Below are 19,471 nucleotides of genomic sequence, written 5' to 3'. Positions count from 1 at the left end.
CAGTCAGTAAAGTAGAATAATGGTGCTAAGAACGCAGAAAGTCTGACAAAGCCGAGATGGTTGAGGGTCGGTGTCAGAGTGACCTGCTACCCACAGTCCAGGGTATTGATGAAACCTGTGTCTTAAATGAGGAGCCCAAAACTGCTCACAATACACCAACTCAGGTCACATCAGTGCCTTATAAAGCCTCAAAATCACATCCCTACTCTTATATTCCATTCCTCTCAAAATGAATACCAGCATTGCCCTCTTCATCACTGTCTCAACATTCATCTTTACCTTCAGGCTATCCTACACGAGGACTCCCAGGTCCCTTTGCATCTGGGTATTTTCAATTCTCTCAATTTAAAAAATAGACTGCCCAATTATTTTTGTGCATGACCGTACATTTTCCAACATTATATTTCATTTACCTCTCTCTGCCTATTCTCCTAATCTGTCAAAATCCGTCTGCAGCTTCCTTCTCCACCTACCTTCGAATCATTTGAAAACTTGTCCACAAAGTCACTCATTCCATAATCCAAAGCATTAATAATACAACAGAAAATGAAACAGCCCAACCCCTGTGGAACTCCACTTGCAACTGGTGGACAATCAGAAAATTATCCGTATATTCCAACTCTCTGCTTCCTGCCAATCAGCCAATGCTCTGCCCATGCTAGTATGCTTCCTGCTGTACCATGGACTCTTATCTTAAGTAGCCTCATGTGTGGCACCTTGTCAAATGCCTTCTGAAAATCCAAATACACAGCACCCACTACATCTCCCTTATCCTACTTGTCATTACCTCAAAGAATTCCAATTGGTTTGTCAAGCAGGATTTTCCCTTAAGGAAACCATGCTGGCTTTTTCCTATTTTGTCACGTGCCTCCAAGTACTCCATAACCTCATTCTTCCTCCAACATCTTCCCGATCACTGCTGTCAGGCAAACTGGACTATAATTTCCTTTCTGCTGCCTCCCTCCCTTCTTGAATAGTGGGGTGACATTTGCGGTTTTCCAGACAGAATCTATGCTATAACCCATTCATTCCTGAAAGATTATTGCCAATGACCCTACAATCTCCACTGCTATCTCTTTCAGGATCCAAGGGTGCCATTCATCTGGTCTGGGAGACTTATCCACGCTTTGACCATTCAGCTTTCTGGGAACCATCTCCCTTGAAATAGTATCTGCGCTCACTTCCATTCACTGATACTGTTTGACATCTTGCAAACTTCTGGCGTCTTCCACAGTGAAGACTGATACAAAATAGTCATTTAATTCATCTGTCTCCCATTATTATTACTCTGGAATCATTTTCTGGTGGTCCAATATTTACTCTTACCTGTCTTTTATTCTTTATATACTTGAAGCTTTTGGTATCCTATTTGATATTATTTGGTATCCTACTTTCCTCCTTCATCTTACCCCTCATGAGTTTTTAGTCACCTTCTATAAGTTTTTAAAAACTTACCAATCCTCAATCTTCCCACAAATTTTTACTTCCTTCTCTGCTCTCTCTTTAGCTTTCACATTGGCTTTGACTTTCCTAGTCATTCAGTTGTGACATTTTTTACATTTGCATATTTGCTCTTTTTTTTGGTATGTATTTATCTTGCACCTTCTCCATTTCTTGCAGAAACTCTATCCACTGCTGCTCTGCCATCCTCCCTACTAGTGCCTCTTTCCAATCTACTTTGGCTAGTTCCTCTCTCATGCCACTGCATTTCCCTTTACTCCATTGAAATCCCAACACATCTGATTTTATTTTCTCTTTGTTAAATCTCAAATTTAATTCAATCATATTGTGATCACTGCCTCCTAATGGTTCCTTTACTCTCAGCTCTCTAATCACCTCAATTGCATTGTACAATACCCAATCCAGTACAGCCGATCCTCTTGTGGGCTCATCAATAAGCTGATCTTAAAAAGCCATCTTGTAAGCTTTCTACAAAATCTCTTTCTTGAGATCCAGTTCCAGCTTTGTTTTTCCCAATCTACCTGCATGTTAAAATCCCCTATGACTACCATAACATTGCCCTTCTGGCACATCTTTTCTATCTTCTATTGCAATTTGTTGTCCACATTGTGGCTACTGTTTGGAGGTCTGTACATAACAACCAACAGTATGTTTTTACCCTTGCCATTTCTTAACTCAACCCACAATGATCCTATACCTTATGTTCCTATGTTACCTCTTTCTAATGATTTAATGTTGAAGGACCCCCATCATCCTGGTCACATCCTCTTCTCACTGCTACCTTGGGCAGAAGATACAGAAGCCTGGAGACCAGCACCTCAAGGTTCAAGAGCAGCTTCTTTTCAAACAGCTATCAGATTCTTGAACCTCCCCTTAATACCCTGAGCGTAAATTTCACCGACATAACAAAATGACCCGTCTGCACTACTGAACAACCTTTTTCTCCTGCACTACTTGGTGCCTGCCACATTGACCACCGCCAGTGGGCTGATCTCGCCTCAAACCGTGCATCTTGGCGCCTCACAGTTCGGCGGGCAGCAACCTCCTTTGAAGAAGACTGCAGAGCCCACCTCACTGACAAAAGACAAAGGAGGAAAAACCCAACACCCAACCCCAACCCACCAATTTTCCCCTGCAACCGCTGCAACCGTGTCTGCCTGTCCCGCATCGGACTTGTCAGCCTGCAGCTGACGTGGACATTTACCCCTCCATAAATCTTCGTCCGCGAAGCCAAGCCAAAGAGAATTAGTGAATATTAGTTGTTTTTCCACAAAACAGAGTGCAGAGTGTAGGAATTTTGGGCGTATGTTTATTGTTACTTATGCCTATGACCAGAAATTTGTTATCGTTATCAAGACAATGTGACAAGAGGTAACTTAACCCTTTGTTTCAAAATTGGGGGCTGGCCATTCACAACAGAGATAAGAAGAAATCTTGTTGACCAGAGGCTGGTGAAGCCCTGGGATTTTCTACCCAATCGGTCCCATGGAGGCTCAGTCATTGTATTCAAGGCAATGCTGGATAGATTTTTAGATGCTAAGGAAATCAAGGGTTTGGGAGCATGAGAAAAAAATGGTAAAGGTCAGTCATGATCTTCTTGAATGGGGGGAAGGGCTGAATTTGTTCTTGCTGCTTCTAACATTCTGTTCATGAAACAAGAATCTATTTTTGCCATGGTTCATTGCCCTTTATTTGATCAAGCAGAAATATTGTAACCTTATCTGGATGTTCAGTTTTCAAGGAACAAATGATTGCTCTTGATTACAACTCACAGTGGGAGAGTTCAGATGCATTGACCCTTGCTAAGCACTTGCTACCTTGATTAATGGTAGCAGTCACGTTGTTGAAAAATTCTAACATAATACAAAAGAGCAGACTATCAAGCTCCTTTGTGATCACACAACGATCTCAAGGTGCTGAGGACAGAAATGGGCTTTGTCATCTGCACCGTGGTAATCTTGCAATATCTCATTTAATGCCATTTGACCTCCCATCTCAGTCTGTGATTGGGATTGGTGTTGGGACCTTACTTCCAGTCTCGTAACCCGGAAGACAAATAAGTAACTGCAGTAGCATTATACAAAAGTGCTGGAGAAACCTAGCTGGAAGCACAGCATCCATAGAAAGCCACAAGCAGTCATTGTTTTGGCCTAAGTCCTTTATCAGGGATGAAACTCAAAAGCTCACATTATGCTTGCAGCTCACCAGCCAATATTCTGTCCGATCCATATATTGCAAATCTACGTTAACATGAACTTCTCTGGTTTCCATACACCACCCCGCCCTCCACACATCCCCCATCTATCCATATTTCTCCATTCCTCTAGCTCTGTCTCTCTTTCCTTTTTCATTCACTATTACTGCATTGAGGTAAATATGACAAAATTTGTTTTGCGAGCTGAGCAACTTCACGTCTTGTCTATAGTTCAGCAAAAAAAAAATGTTTTATCCACTGTTTTTCAGTAGAATGAATAATTCAGTTCATTTCATTTCAGTCAGTTTTTAAATATCTTTAAGGCAATGGATTCTTGAAAGGTTACCCTAAGTTGATGGGACAGCAGTTGTCTGATCAGCCTTGATCTTATTCAATGCCGGACAGTTTAAAGAGGCCAAGTGGCTGACTCCTGCTCTCATTTCCATGGCCATATATAATCTGAAGCTTGGCTTCACTTCAAAACCCTTCTCATTAGTAAAATTAAAGTGCTAAATAAGTGTTTCCCTGACACCTCCGAGTCTCGACTAATTCCCCTGCTTCGTTCCAATAGCTTTCCCCCACATTGAATGAATCTCAGTAACTAGATACTTCTATAATTTTTTTTGCATTTTATAATTTCTGAGGTCCTTCCCGAAGTGATAATTATTTATTTATATTCTCATTGCTTTCTTATCCATTCCCTTTATTACTTTCACAAACTGTTTCAAAATCCATTCTGATTCAATAATAATGTTCATTCCTTCCTCTAGATTTATTTTCTGTGCTTCTTTTATGGATATAATCCTATAATCAAGGCTGACACATTAGTGTCACACATAATAAGTTATAGATGTCTTTTCCCCATGAAATTCTAACAGTCTACAATGGATGAAAAACAATGAACACACTGCAGTATAGTCCTAGTAACCCATTCACAGTTCTTCTCTCTGTTAATTGTACAAATTGATTGCACATTTCCTTACCTCTTATAATGTTCAAGACCAACCCTGCTGACCATCCGTGGTTGCCTTTGAGTAGGTCATATTGGTCCTGCTTGAATTTTTATATTCCTCCTGCTGAAGGTGTTCCAGCTGAACCTCTTATAGAGTTCCAGGATTTTAACCCAGTCACTTGAGGTACAATGATGTACGTTTATTGCCATATAACCATATAACAATTTACAGTACGGAAACAGGTCATATTGCCCCTTCTAGTCCGCACTGATTTAGTGAAACTCCACTAGTTCCACCTACCCACTCCCATGCCCATAACCCTCCAATCCCCTCACATCCATGTACTCATCTAACCTCCTCTTAAATGACAGAATTGACCCTGCCGCAATTGCATCTTCTGGTAGATCATTCCACTCAGCCACCACTCTCTGAATGAAGAATGAATATTACTCCTAAAGTTTTGCCCCCCCTAACCATGTCTGGTATCTTGGTGTGTCCATGTTTGTTCTCAGTAGCAACAAAGTTGGATTTCAGAGAAATAAAAATGATATGTTTATTATCTCTAGGATAGACCCCAGGGAATTGTTATATAGAGAATTTAGGTTAAAATGACTTAAGTTAAAATGTGATGATTAATCATAAAAAGGGAAGCCAGAACGGACAGGGAGCTTACTAGCAGCCAAGGACAAAAGGTTCAGCTGGATATGTTTTTTTTTAAACCTATCTTTTCATGGTCATAGTGAGAGACATGCAGGAGACAAAAGATTGATAAGAAGGGTGAGAAACAGAATTTAGTGTATGTAGAGTTCGCAGCGTACGTAACGAACGTGATAATTAAAAATGCAGTTATACTTAGAATGCTTTTGCAATACTAACCAATTAAAACAGTATTAATAAGAAGGGGAAGGGCAAACAATAAGGGTATAAAAATCAATGCACTGTATGTATCGGGGCTTAACTGGTGAGAAGCCAGTTGAGTCCAACTCTGCAGACTTGTAAATAAAGCTTGTCGTGTCATCAGTTTTAAAGAGACTCATGTGTGAGAAGTTTTATTTCTGACAAATGGGGGCTCGTCCGGGATCTACACTCCGGCCGTGAGGGGAGGCGAGAAGAGGGACATCGGAAGCGGTGCACCCCGCTGAGTTCAGCGGCTCCTAGTCCCTTGCTCGTCGCTTCGGGCGGCTTGAGCGAGTGGTATCCGGACAAGGTGACACGACAAGACGGAGAGGAGAAGGGTGACGGTTCAATCCCCGGGAAGACACCGGTAAGTGACGACTTACGATTGTGGTGTGGGGATTGGGTAACAGGTGTAACGGGATACACCTGTTTGGATAAAAAAAAAACCTAACGTAATAGATCAGGTATAGAGCTTTTGTCGTGGCGTGAGGAACCTGTCGTGGGACTCTAGGATAGACCCCAGGGAAACCTCGGCGGTAACCGAAGGAGGGACAGCACCTCCGACGAAGTGCCGAGAAGAGAGGGGTCAACCCCAGGGAAACCTCAGCGGTAACCGAAGGAGGGACAGTACCTCCGACGAGGCGTCTGAGAAGAAGGGAGTAGGGTCCAGAACGAGAGGGTCCTCAGCAACGATAAACAGATCTAGGTGGGAAAATGGGAGGATCAAAATCTAAGGGCTCGTCTGAAAATTCAGGACAATTCCTGGGAGTTCCCCTTGACAGCCCTTTGGGGAGAATGTTTGAAAATTGGGATAGTAAAAGATATCGAGACAAAAACAAGAAAAAGATGGTTCAATATTGTCTCCTTTGGTCGAAACAACCTATTAAAGGTTCCTCGGTCTGGTGGCCGAAATTTGGATCTGATGAGGATTGGGTTAGACAAGCATTAAACATATATGTAAATTCGAGACCAAAGGTGAATCAAGAAGAGTCAGCATATGCATTTTGTTGGGTTCCCTGGCCAGGATCCTTAACAAAATGTTTTAAATTGAGGGTAGCGGGAGAAAAGAAGTGGGAACCTCTGGACAACCTTCCCCCTCCTTATATTCCCCCGGTGCCTACTGTGCCCGAGGAAAGCTCATTACCGGAGGGGAAAGGTGATGAATCTGATTGCCCCGAAAGGGGTCGGGAAAAAAAGAATGAATTAAGGGAGTCGGACCCTAAACTTCCACCGGTAAACCGACCCTGGACAAGATCCCAGACTGGTCCAGGACCATCAAAGTTTTCAATAAGCCTAAATCCCCTGAGGGAAGTTCCTATGGGAGGACCGGGAGGGGGAAACGGGATATGTGAATGTTCCCCTAACTAGTACAGAGGTGCGGGGATTTAAGAAAGAAATGAAAAAGTTATTGGAAGATCCTATAGGACTGGCCGAACAGCTCGACCAATTCCTGGGACCAAACACATATACGTGGGAAGAGATGCAGGCAATAATGGGAACATTATTCTCACCCCAGGAGAGGCAGATGATTCGACAGGCTGCCCTCCTCATGTGGGAATATGAACAACCTGGGGACCCCAGACCCCATGAACAAAAATATCCCTTAAATGAACCCAGGTGGGACAAACGAACACCCGAGGGATTGGCAAGTATGAGACAATATAGAGAGTGGACAATTAAAGGGATACGGGAGGCTGTGCCAAAGGGTCACAATTTCACCAAGGCATTTGGGAACCACCAGGGTAAAGACAGTCCCCTACTGATTTTTTGGAGAGGGTGAGAAAGAATGTCCAACAGTATGCTGGTGTGGACCCTAGTACACCAATGGGTGAACAGCTTATTCGAATTGAATTTGTTTCCAAATCATGGCAGGACATTAGAAAGAAACTAGAAAAGGAGGAGGACTGGAGTGAAAAACCCCTAAGCGACCTGTTAAAAAAGGCGCAAAAAGTATATGTGCAGAGAGAAGAAGAAGATCAAAAGAGGGCGACAAAGGTTATGGTACAGACTATCCGACAGATGAATGCCGAATCCAGAGGGGAAAGAAAACAAAACCTTCCTCTAAACAATCCAAGATATCCAAGAGAGGGAAGACCCCGGAGGTTCGTTAAGTGCTATTACTGCAATGAGGAAGGACACTTAAAGAGGGAATGCCCCCGATACAAGAGGGAATTGCGTGCCCTCAAACTTATGGAAGAAGATTAGGGGGGTCAGGGGTTCCAAATGTTAGGGACCAAGTATAAGAGGGAACCCCTGGTAAAATTAAAAATTGGTCCCAAGGGAGAAGAGGTGGTGTTTATGGTGGACACAGGAGCGGAACGAAGTAGTGTAATAACTGTGCCAATCGGAACTGAACCTGTAAAAAGTAATTTGACAATTTCTGGGATAGAAGGGGCTCCCAGAATGGTATCAATAATTCCCCAAGTAACAGTGAAACTGGAAGAAAGAGAAGGGGTACAAGACCTCTTGTTGTTACCGTCGGCTGGATTTAACCTCCTAGGAAGGGACTTACAGGCTCTCCTAGGTTTGGGTGCTCTCCCTGTAGACGGAGAAGTGAGAGTCCACCTCTGTGCTTTAAAGGAAGAGGATGAACGGCAGATTGACGAGAGAGTCTGGTATAAGGAGGGAAATCGAGGAGGTCTGGACATCCCACCTTTACATGTCACATTAATACCAGGTCATCAGCCGGTAAGGAAACGTCAGTATCCTATTTCTTTGGAAGGGAGAAAAGGGCTACAGCTGGTAATTGAGACTCTAATACGAGACGGACTATTAGAAGAATGTATGTCACCTTATAACACCCCTATACTCCCAGTGAAAAAGTCAGATGGATCCTATCGCCTAGTTCAGGATCTAAGAAGTTTGAATGCTATTGTTCAGACCCGCCACCCAGTGGTGCCTAATCCCTATACTATTATGAGTTGGATTCCCCCAGACCATGAGTGGTTTAGTGTTATCGACTTGAAGGATGCCTTCTGGACGTGTCCATTAGAAGAGGAAAGTAGAGATATGTTTGCGTTTGAATGGGAAAATCCATGGACAGGTAGACGGAGACAGCTTTGGTGGACTGTATTGCCCCAAGGGTTCACTGAATCTCCGAACCTGTTTGGACAAATGCTAGAACAAATCCTGGTGGACTATCCACAATCTGATGATTCCCAACTAATGCAGTATGTGGACGATTTACTATTATCAGGACCCAAGGAACAAGAAATGAGGGGAGATACAATTAGACTCTTGAATTATCTGGGGAAAAAGGGTCTACGGGTGTCCAGGAACAAGTTACAGTTCGTTGAGAGAACTGTGGTATATCTGGGACACCAGATAAGTAAAGGACAGAAACGGATTACCCCTGAACGGATTGCGGGAATCACTAGAATGCCGTTACCCCGTAATAAGAAGGAAATAAGACAATTCCTGGGACTCTTAGGTTACTGTAGGTTATGGATAGAGGACTACTCAGCTTTGGTGAAGTTTATGTATGAAAAGCTGACAAATGAAAATGAATATCCATTGAAATGGACCCAGGAGGAGGAGGGATGGTTTGAGGACTTGAAGCATCGCCTGACACGAGCCCCAGTACTCACTCTGCCTTCTTTAAAACAGCCCTTCCAGCTATTTGTCACTCATAACCAAGGAACAGCTGTGGGAGTTTTAACACAGGAAAAAGGCGGTCAGCGACACCCAGTGGCTTTCCTTTCCAAAATGATGGACCCAGTGTCTCGCGGATGGCCGACATGTATCCAGGGAGTAGCAGCTGCTGCTCTGTTGGTAGAGGAAGCACGTAAACTTACTTTTGGAGGAAAGATGACTGTGTACACCTCCCATTCTGTGAGTGTTTTATTAACACAAACTGCCCATCGATGGCTGACTGATTCTCGCATATTAAAGTATGAAACCATTTTAATGGTCGGAGAAGAGCTACAGTTTGCAAAGATTAATAGCTGCAACCCAGCTCAGTTTTTATACGGCAGTGAAACAGAGAGAGAGGTGGAGCACAACTGTGTCGAGTTGACGGATCTTCAGACCAAGACCCGAGAAGACCTTTGCGATACTCCGCTGGGAGAAGGATATGAATTCTACATTGGCGGCTCCGCCAGATGTGTTAACGGAATGAGAAGAAGTGGGTATGCTATAATAGAAGGAAATACTTGGAAAGTAGTAGAATCCACGAGACTACCCGGAAGCTGGTCAGCACAATCCTGTGAACTATATGCCTTGCAGAGAGCCCTCAGAATACTGGCAAAGAAAATTGGAACGATTTACACTGATTCCAAATACGCATACGGGGTAGTGCATACCTTTGGTAAGATCTGGAAGGAGTGTGGTCTAATTACATCAAGAGGAAAGGAATTGGCACACGAACAGATGATTACTCTGACTTTAAAAGCCTTGACATTACCCCAGGAAATAGCAGTGGTCTACATACCAAGCCATCAAAGGGGAGATACCCCGACAGCAATTGGAAACAGACTGGCTGATGAAGAAGCCAAAAGGGCAGCCATGCAACAAGAAGTCCGTTTGCTGACCTTAATCCCAATAAGACAAGGCATAAAGAAGGCTCCCATTTTCACTGCTAAGGAAGAAAAGGACATGGCTCAGCTGGGCGCAAACCAGCTGCCTGATGGAACATGGAAGACACCAGATGGAAGAATGGTTCTAAATAAAGAAATAACTCACAATATTTTAAAACACCTGCATCATCAGAGCCACTGGGGCACCCAAGCCTTATGTGACACAGTGCTTCGAGAATATGTGTGTAAAGGAATCTACACCTTGGCCCAACAGGAGGTGCAGAATTGTCACCTATGCACAAAAATTAATAAGAAAGTAATGAGGACAGGGACCATGGGAGGTCAACCATTAGCCATACGCCCTTTTCAACGTATCCAGATCGACTTCACAGAGTTACCTCAAGTCCAAAGATGGAAATATCTGTTGGTGGTAATAGATCACTTTACCCGATGGGTGGAAGCCTTCCCAACAGTAAATGCTACAGCCTCTACAGTAGCTCGCCTCGTCCTAGAGCAGATAATCCCCAGATATGGTATAATGGATTCTATAGACTCAGACAGGGGTCCACATTTTTCTTCAAAAATCCAGCAATTGATTTGTAATACATTACAGGTCTCTTGGAAATTGCATACCCCTTGGCATCCACAAAGCTCAGGGAGGGTTGAACGTATGAATGGAACCCTAAAAATGCAATTGACAAAATTAATGGTGGAAACTAAAATGCCTTGGATAAAGTGTCTGCCCCTGGCTTTATTGAGAATTCGTACTGCCCCACGAAAAGATGTAGGGTTGTCCCCTTATGAAATGATGTTTGGGCTTCCCTTCTGGAGTACAGTTGAGGGGTGTCCCACCTTGGGGGAAGGGGATATATTTGTTAGGAACTATTTACAGGCACTGTCACGCTCTCTTGCAGATTTACGAAAGAGAGGACTATTGGCACAAACACCGCCTCTAGACTTTTCTTTACATAAAGTGGAACCAGGAGATTGGATTCTCATCAAGACCTGGAAAACTGAAAAACTCCAGCCCCAGTGGGAAGGTCCATACCAAGTTCTCTTAACTACAGAGGCTGCAGCACGAACAAGAGAGAAGGGGTGGACGCACGCATCCAGATTTAAGGGACCTGTAGAGGCGCCTCAGGACCCTGATACGAACTCAGACTGGACTTGTGTTCCTGGAGAAAAACCTCTTACTTTGCGATTTCGCAGAAAGACTTGATTCACAATGTTATTGTTATGTTCTTTGATTTTTCTTAGTTTGCCTATGTCTTTATCAGGTGTGAAATGTAAGAAATGCAGAGACACAGTGGTCCTGTTTCAGGACCACATTTGGGGAAGAAAGGAGGGTAATTTTATTTCCCATACCTCAGTTCCTGAGAAATGCTGGGCAGAAAATACCACCCAACATCCATATACCCCTTGTGTGGAAAAAGAAGGAAATAATATGGGTCATTATATACAGATTCCTAATACCACTCCTTTCCCTCTTAACGGTTGGAAGGGTGACTCAGGCCCACCATGCCCTGATGGACTCTGGTTTTGCATACACCAGCGTACTGTTCCAATGAAAAGTTCCACTCCACACTCGAAAATGCCTGCCCCTTTAAGACAGCCGAACTTAGTTCGAGTCCATCCAAATAACCATGAAAGTTTCGGTAATGCAGTTGGGGGAGATAACCTTTTTGTAGATCTTGCAACTAAAATTGCAGGAACTTTTAATGTAACCAATTGTTGGGTCTGCGGGGGTCCACGGATGTCAGAGCAATGGCCTTGGTGGGGGGAGTCCCTCAATTCATTGACCATGATTTCCCGAATTTGGACAACTAACCGAACGAGATCAAGAGAAACTTGGTCTCTCTCTAACGTCCCCTCTGGTTTTTATTGTCTCTCACGAACCGGCAAATACCCAGTAGGAAAAAGTCCCTGCAAGGCTGTATGGATTCGCATTTCGCCTGGTATTTTCACTTGGTTTCCTAAACCCCTGACTTGGTTCTTATCCACTGTTTTTAAAACTAATTGCCTACCCCTGTCTAATAGCAGTATTCAGTTTTGGAATTGTACCAGTTCCACCATCACAGGACCATACCAATCAAACCCCGTTCTTAAAAGAGTTTGGGAAAGGGGGTATGGAGTATCCCCAAATGGATTATTCTGGGTATGTGGTAATAAAGCTTATACTCGTCTCCCCTCACAGTGGAGTGGAACTTGTTTCCTAGGAATAATCCGCCCAGAATTTTTCCTCCTACCCCACGATCACGGTCATAAATTAGGAGTGAAGGTTTTTGATACATTACACCGTCAGCCCCGCTCTAGCACGGTACATTTGGGACAATGGGGAGATGATTGGCCTCCAGAACGCATAATTCAATATTATGGTCCCGCTACATGGGCTCAAGATGGATCCTGGGGTTATCGTACTCCTATTTATATGTTAAATCGCATTATTCGCTTGCAAGCAGTCCTTGAAATTGTTACAAATCAAACAGCTTTAGCCCTGCAATTACTTGCATCCCAGCAAGGTCAAATGCGCTCTGCTATATATCAGAACCGTCTGGCCCTAGACTATCTCCTAGCCACAGAAGGAGGTGTATGTGGAAAGCTTAATTTGACTAACTGCTGCTTACAGATTGATGATAATGGCCAAGCCATTCAAAAAATCGCTGATAATATTCGTACTTTGTCCCATGTACCGGTTCAAACCTGGCATCCTTTTGCAAAATTAAATTGGATGGACAAATGGTTTGGAGGAACCTGGTGGCGTACCTTATTGTGGGTCATCGGAGGTATTTTATTCCTCCTACTTATTTTGCCCTGTATTATTCCCTGTCTACGCAGCCTGGTGATTTCCATGGTCCAACAAGCTATGCAACCAGGGGGACTGGGAGACCCCGTTAGAATTTTACTTCAGCACGAGATTAATGTATCATGAAATGTTTCTCTTCCCCAGGTTAAAATCCCCATTCATATCTATATATAATACACACATTTTAAAGAGAGAAAGGGGTGGATTGTTATATAGAGAATTTAGGTTAAAATGACTTAAGTTAAAATGTGATGATTAATCATAAAAAGGGAAGCCAGAACGGACAGGGAGCTTACTAGCAGCCAAGGACAAAAGGTTCAGCTGGATATGTTTTTTTTTAAACCTATCTTTTCATGGTCATAGTGAGAGACATGCAGGAGACAAAAGATTGATAAGAAGGGTGAGAAACAGAATTTAGTGTATGTAGAGTTCGCAGCGTACGTAACGAACGTGATAATTAAAAATGCAGTTATACTTAGAATGCTTTTGCAATACTAACCAATTAAAACAGTATTAATAAGAAGGGGAAGGGCAAACAATAAGGGTATAAAAATCAATGCACTGTATGTATCGGGGCTTAACTGGTGAGAAGCCAGTTGAGTCCAACTCTGCAGACTTGTAAATAAAGCTTGTCGTGTCATCAGTTTTAAAGAGACATGTGTGAGAAGTTTTATTTCTGACAGTTTTGTGATGCAAAGACTGTTCTGTGCATTGTTTGAATGTACATTGTCTTCTTGTCAACAATCCCCAATTCAGGTCTCTCCCACTGATCTGCACCTGCACTGGGTGGCTGGAAATTCTTAGTGCATGACTGGTACAGCTTCGAAGACAGGTAGGACAACGTTAAAGCTCAAGTTCCAGTCCTCGCTTCCCTTTGCTTGAAACTTTGCGACAAAAGGGCAGCATGGTTAGTGTGGCAGTTAGCACAGCGCTATTTCAGCACCAGCCAACCGGACTTGCATCCGCCTGCAAAGGAGTTTGTACGCTCTTGGTTTCCTCCAGCTGCTCGAGTTTTCTCCAATGTTCCAAAGATGTACAGGTCTGGTAATTCATTGGTCACATGGGTGTAATGGGGCAACGTGAGCTCATGGACAAACCAGAAGGACCAGACTGTATCTCGAAATTAAATTAAAGAGAAAGAGTCTTAAATCACATAAACTCTGTGATTACAAATGCTGGAGACATGGTCTGCCATCTGAAACAAAATGATAGAGCAAGACTGATGCCCTGCCAGGTCTGCTATTGATGTAAAATGCAGTGTTGGGCAGAAAAATATAACAAATATTCTGCTATTGCAGAAAATTGCATTCACAGTTAATTTTAAATACATCCTTGAGCTCTTTGAGTATGTAAATTGACTTTGGATGTTCACTGTAAATTACCTTCGGGTGTGCCTTGAGAACTAGTTATACAGGAGGACACCAAAGTCTTTTCTTGTTGCATATTCAGGCAATTGTCCAAAAATTTGATTTTGAAATGACAACTTAATTTTCCTTTCATGCAGAAAATCGGAAATAGGCTATACAAAGTAGTGATGGAAGTTCAAAGGTAAATTTGGTTTGTACATATTTTTAAAAATGCACAAGCTGAAATAGAAGGAATGGTGGGGCTATTCTTTCAAAGCCCATGCACAAAAGTGCTGGAGAATCTCAGTAGGTCACCCATCTATAGGAATTAAAGGGTAACCAGCTTTTTGGGCACGACCCCTTCGTCAAGGTATGAGCAAAAGACAGGCAGGTGTCCGAAGAAAAAGTTGGTAGGAAGGGGTGAGGAGAGAAGGGGAGGGAGGAAGGGGCAGGAAGAGGAGCACAGGCTAACAGGTAAGAGATCATAGGTAGGTACAGGTGGGAGGGTAGAAGAGAAAGAAAGCTGAGAATTGATGGGAGCAGGGTACCTCTCTGAAAGGAGAGGGGAGGTAAGTCAGGTTGGGGTGTCTGCAGACTTCTTTGTTTAAATTTTTCAAAAGTCAACGCTTCCCTGATTGGCTGGGTGAGACCTTCAGTGCTTCCTGAATCTCCATGCCCACTTTGGATTCATGATCATGGATGGTCACAAACTCCAGTCTGATACTGACAGTCTCCCCATTGGTTCAGGTACTTCTTGAGTTGCAGGAGAGGAGGGACCTTGTATATGTCTGAAGAAACATTTGCATCACACTGCTGTATTTTAAAGGCTGACACACACATATATATCTATCTATCTATATATATATATATATATATATATATATATAGATAGATAGATATATATATGTGCCAGTTTGAGCATTCCGTGTTATACACAAACTTGCTGAAGAAACAGAGCAGGATCTACAGAATCCATAGGAAATCAAGGGTAACCAACTTTGTGAGCCTGGGCCTTCGTCAGGTATAAACAAAACCAGGCAGATGCTTGAATAAAAAGCTGGTGGGAGGGGGGGGGAATGAGGAGAGGAAGGGAGAGGAAGAAGGCAAGGGGAAGAACACAGGCTAATAGATAAGAGGTCAGAAAAGGTGGAAGAGAAGAAAAAAGCTGAGAAATTATAATGGGAAAGGGTAGCTCTCTGATAGAAGAAAGAAGGGAAGCGTGTGGGGAACTGGTGGGAAGGAGACAGAGGGTTATGGAAGGAGAGAGGGGAAGGGTTTAACAGAAAAAGGAGATATTGATGTTAATGACATCTGGCTGGAGAGTGTCCAGATAGAATATAATGTTTTGGAATTGCATGCAACCCCAGCATCTGCAGTCTTTCTTATTTGCTTCATTCCATGGGTTATTTGTCAAATTCAAAGCTGAAAGTATGTCTGCGGATGAATGTGTCCAAGTGAACTTTATGCCTTGCAGTGGAAGCATTGCCTATTTAGTTGTGATATGATGTCACTGCTTGTCTTGGTCACTTCCCTGGGTGAGAGCTGAGTGATTTGAACCAAGATGGAATAGTCTGTTTCAGCTCCTGCAGTTTGATCCTCTGCTGCAGGCCAGGGTTCTTTCACACCCTTTTCTTTTGATTCATATATTCTGCGGCCACCTTTGTCAGCTGGAAGTTGCTCACAGAACTCTGGACAACTAAAGACTCTGGTAAAATACTTCCCAATCAATTGTCTGTATAATACCAGCTGGAAGATGTTAAAATGGCATGAGAGCTAACCCTAACCCTTACCCTAACTGGGACAGCACGTTTGACATAGTGGTTAGCACAATACCATAGCAGCGCCAGTGATCGGGACTGAGATTTGAATCCTGCAGGAGTTTGTACATTCTCCCCGTATCTGCATAGGTTTTCCCTAAGGGCTCGCGTTTTGTTCCACCATTTGAAATGTACCGGGGCTTGTAGGTTAATTGGGTGTAATTGTATGGCACAGGCTCGTGGTCTGAAATGGCCTGTTATCGTGCTGTATGTCTAAAAAACCCAAATAGCTAAATGAAGAGTTTGTACTAGTCCTGATTCTAATTTGCTTGCCAACATTAGAAACTTGTATTAAATAAGTGGGCATGTTTCTCCACAATCCCCAACCCCAGCTCCAAGGTGGTCAGGTGGAGATTAGGGTTCCTGGCTGGGAAAGGGCCATCGAGAAGGAGGGAGATTTGTAGCGCATGGACTGGGAGATATGTAATGGGTGGCATTTTCGGGGGAAACGTGAATGACTTGTCTACGTACAGACATACTAACCCGGAGAACGTGAGTTTCTTTCATTCACGGGATGATTTACCTGCAGGCGCTGGAAATGGTGATGGTGGCACTGAGCAGTGGTTGAAATATTAACTGGGTGCTCTTTCCACAGATGCTGCCTGATGAGCTGAATTTTCCAGCATTTTCTGTTTTTGTGTGAATAGGGTGTCTTTCACATCTTCTGAGCTTAAATGTGTCTTGTAACCATACAGATTTGCTTTGTACTTGGGTTCTGATGGAGTCCTGGACTTGAAATGCTCATTCTCTCTCCTTCCAACAGTGCTGTCTTCCCTGCTGAGAGCATTTTCAGTTTTTATTTCAGATTGTTTTTGAAAGAGATATTGTATTGAGGCAATCAAGGCAGTCAAAAACCTACAACAGTATAAACATTGCTGAGGTCAGTCAGCAGTTCATTTGTGTTGGGTATGAACACGTGAGGGAGTAACACAAGTTGAGAACGTGAGACTCTCGCCATTCTTCAAATAGTACTGGGGTTTACTAACTCTGAGGAGACCTATGGGGCCTGAGTTTAACTTTTTGGTCAACACTGTACCATTTCATGTTTCATTTGGGGTGGCTTGGTTAGCGAAGTGGTTAGTGCAACCCTATTACAGTGTCAGTGACCTGAGTGTGAATCTGCCATTATCTGTAAGGAATATGTACATTCTCCCCATGACTGAATGGGTTTCCTCCTGTTGTTCCAGTTTCTTCCCATGCTACAAAGGTGTACAGGGTTAGTAGGTTAATTGGTCACATGAGTGTATTAGGGTGGTGCTGGCTTGTGAGCTGGAAGGGCGTGTTACCGTGCTGTATTTCTTAACAAAGCTCATGCAGAAATGTGGGACCCTCTAGACATGACTGGGGTTTGAACCCACAGCCTTCCAACTTAGTGTACTGAGGCTCAATCCAGTGGAGCACCTATTCCAAGAATTGACAGCAAGATGTAAAAGGCCTTGCAGATTTTGAAGAGAATAAATTTGCTTTGTTTTATGGAGAATCATTGTTTTCTGCCTCAATGACTATCGTCCAGAAGTACTCACATCTTCTGTGATGAAATGCTTGGAGAAGTTGGTTGTGGCCAGAATTAACTCGTACCTGTTGGGAATTGTGTGTGTGTGTGTGTGTGTGTGTGTGTGTGTGTGTGTGTGTGTGTGTGTGTGTGTGTGTGTGTGTGTGTGTGTGTGTGTGTGTGTGTGTGTGTGTGTGTGTCTCTGCCCCTTGGCGCGCCCTTACTGAAAGGTGGTCAGGTGGAGATTAGGGTTCCTGGCTGGAAAAGGGCCATTGAGAAGGAGTGAGATTGGTAGCGCACAGACTGGGAGATATGTAATGGGTGGCATTTCCGGGGGAACGTGAATGACCTGTCTACGTACAGACATACTAACCTGGAGAACGTGAGTTTCTTTCATTCACAGGATGATTTACCTGCAGGCGCTGGAAATGGTGATGGTGGCACTGAACAGTGGTTGAAAACGGCTGACGAATAAGCCGACAGAGCCAAAAATTGAACACTACTGAAGGGTTGCCACAAAAACTGACCCTTGCTGACACTGAATACAGACACTTTGGAGGGGGTGGGGTGGAGGGAACGGGGTGGAGAGAACTGTCCAGCTCTGCGGATTTTGATATTCCTGTGTTGGGAAGTTAACGATTGCCAACCCACCGCCCCACGCCAGTAACTGCACATCTAGCTTCCCAATTAGGTGAGTGGCATGGGGTCAGGTCTTTCCCTGTGCACAATTTGGCCAATGCAGCGTTCCCAGTGTGAGCAGGACTTGGGAATGTTTATGCAGACTGTGAAGTCAGCACTGGTCCGAGCTATCTGTGGGAGTGTGAGCAGGAACAGTATCCAGGCACGGGAGCGTCCGCAGCTCACAGCACAGTGAAGGTGGGTGCTCGTTGGGGGCTAAATGGATGCACAGCCACCAGGCTGATCACTGGTTACCCATGGGACAGTACGGCACCTGCTACCTGCGATGCATGCTACCATATGACTCAAATCTGGAGGAGCACCCGGACGAATAGCCACCGTGGTGGAGACGTTGGCCAATGAGGTGGGTGTACCATTTCGGCATAAGGAGGAGTCAGGGTGGCCCTGGACTACCTGCTCATGGATGGAGGGCTGTTGTCAGTAAGAAGTGCTGCAATTACATCTCTGTTCAGTCGGAGAATTCCACTCACTCGCCACATGTGAGAGTTGGTGAACATATTAAATGAGCCAGGGAATGGTCCCTGGGGACCATGGGGAAGCTGATGGATCTGCTGTGGGGTTCGGGGGAAGTTGGCAGGCCATCAGTGGGTATGGACTGTTTGTAAAATAAGGTTAGGGTGGCAATCAATTGTTAGATCTGCCTACAGGTGAAGTTGATGTGCGATTGGTCCGAGCAGGTCAAGTGAATGGGCCCTGCATTGAAAAGCCATTTGTGGATCCTGTTTGATCCCTCTTTTGCTGCTGCCTTGAGACAACCACTGAAGTCTAGGCTGCCGACCAAGGGCAGGCATGGGAGGGCCGACTGCAATGGGCCTGGCCCAGATCCTGTGCCGTGGCCGATTTGACACACTTGATAGTTATAATTAATTTAATGTTCATCGGTGTGTCATGCCTGTGAGTGGATGGGGATTGTGTGTTTAATCCGTGCATTCCCAATCGGGAGTTCAGAATGTTAAAAAGCAGTGATTTATTTGCACTCGATGTGTAGTTATTTGTTTATCATTTTTGGTTCATCTGTGAGTGGGTTTCATTTTCTGAATTCCCCTGAGGGTAAATAAAGACCACTGTTTGTGGATAACACGTGTCCAGCCTTGATTCTCTTTGAACTCATGGAATCTATTCTGATTACAACAGTACCTTAGTAAAGATCTGCCATTTGCCTACCATCACAATCGTTCCACAACAGAGGGCTCTTCACTCAGCTCTGGATCACCTAGAATACAGCAGGACGTACATCAGGCTACAGCTCAGCTTTCAACACCAGTGCAAGTCAATGAGCTCCAAACCCTGGGCCT

This window comes from Narcine bancroftii, chromosome 8, assembly GCF_036971445.1.
Source record: "Narcine bancroftii isolate sNarBan1 chromosome 8, sNarBan1.hap1, whole genome shotgun sequence".
Taxonomy (NCBI): Eukaryota; Metazoa; Chordata; class Chondrichthyes; order Torpediniformes; family Narcinidae; genus Narcine; species Narcine bancroftii.
This window is presented reverse-complemented; position numbering follows the sequence as displayed.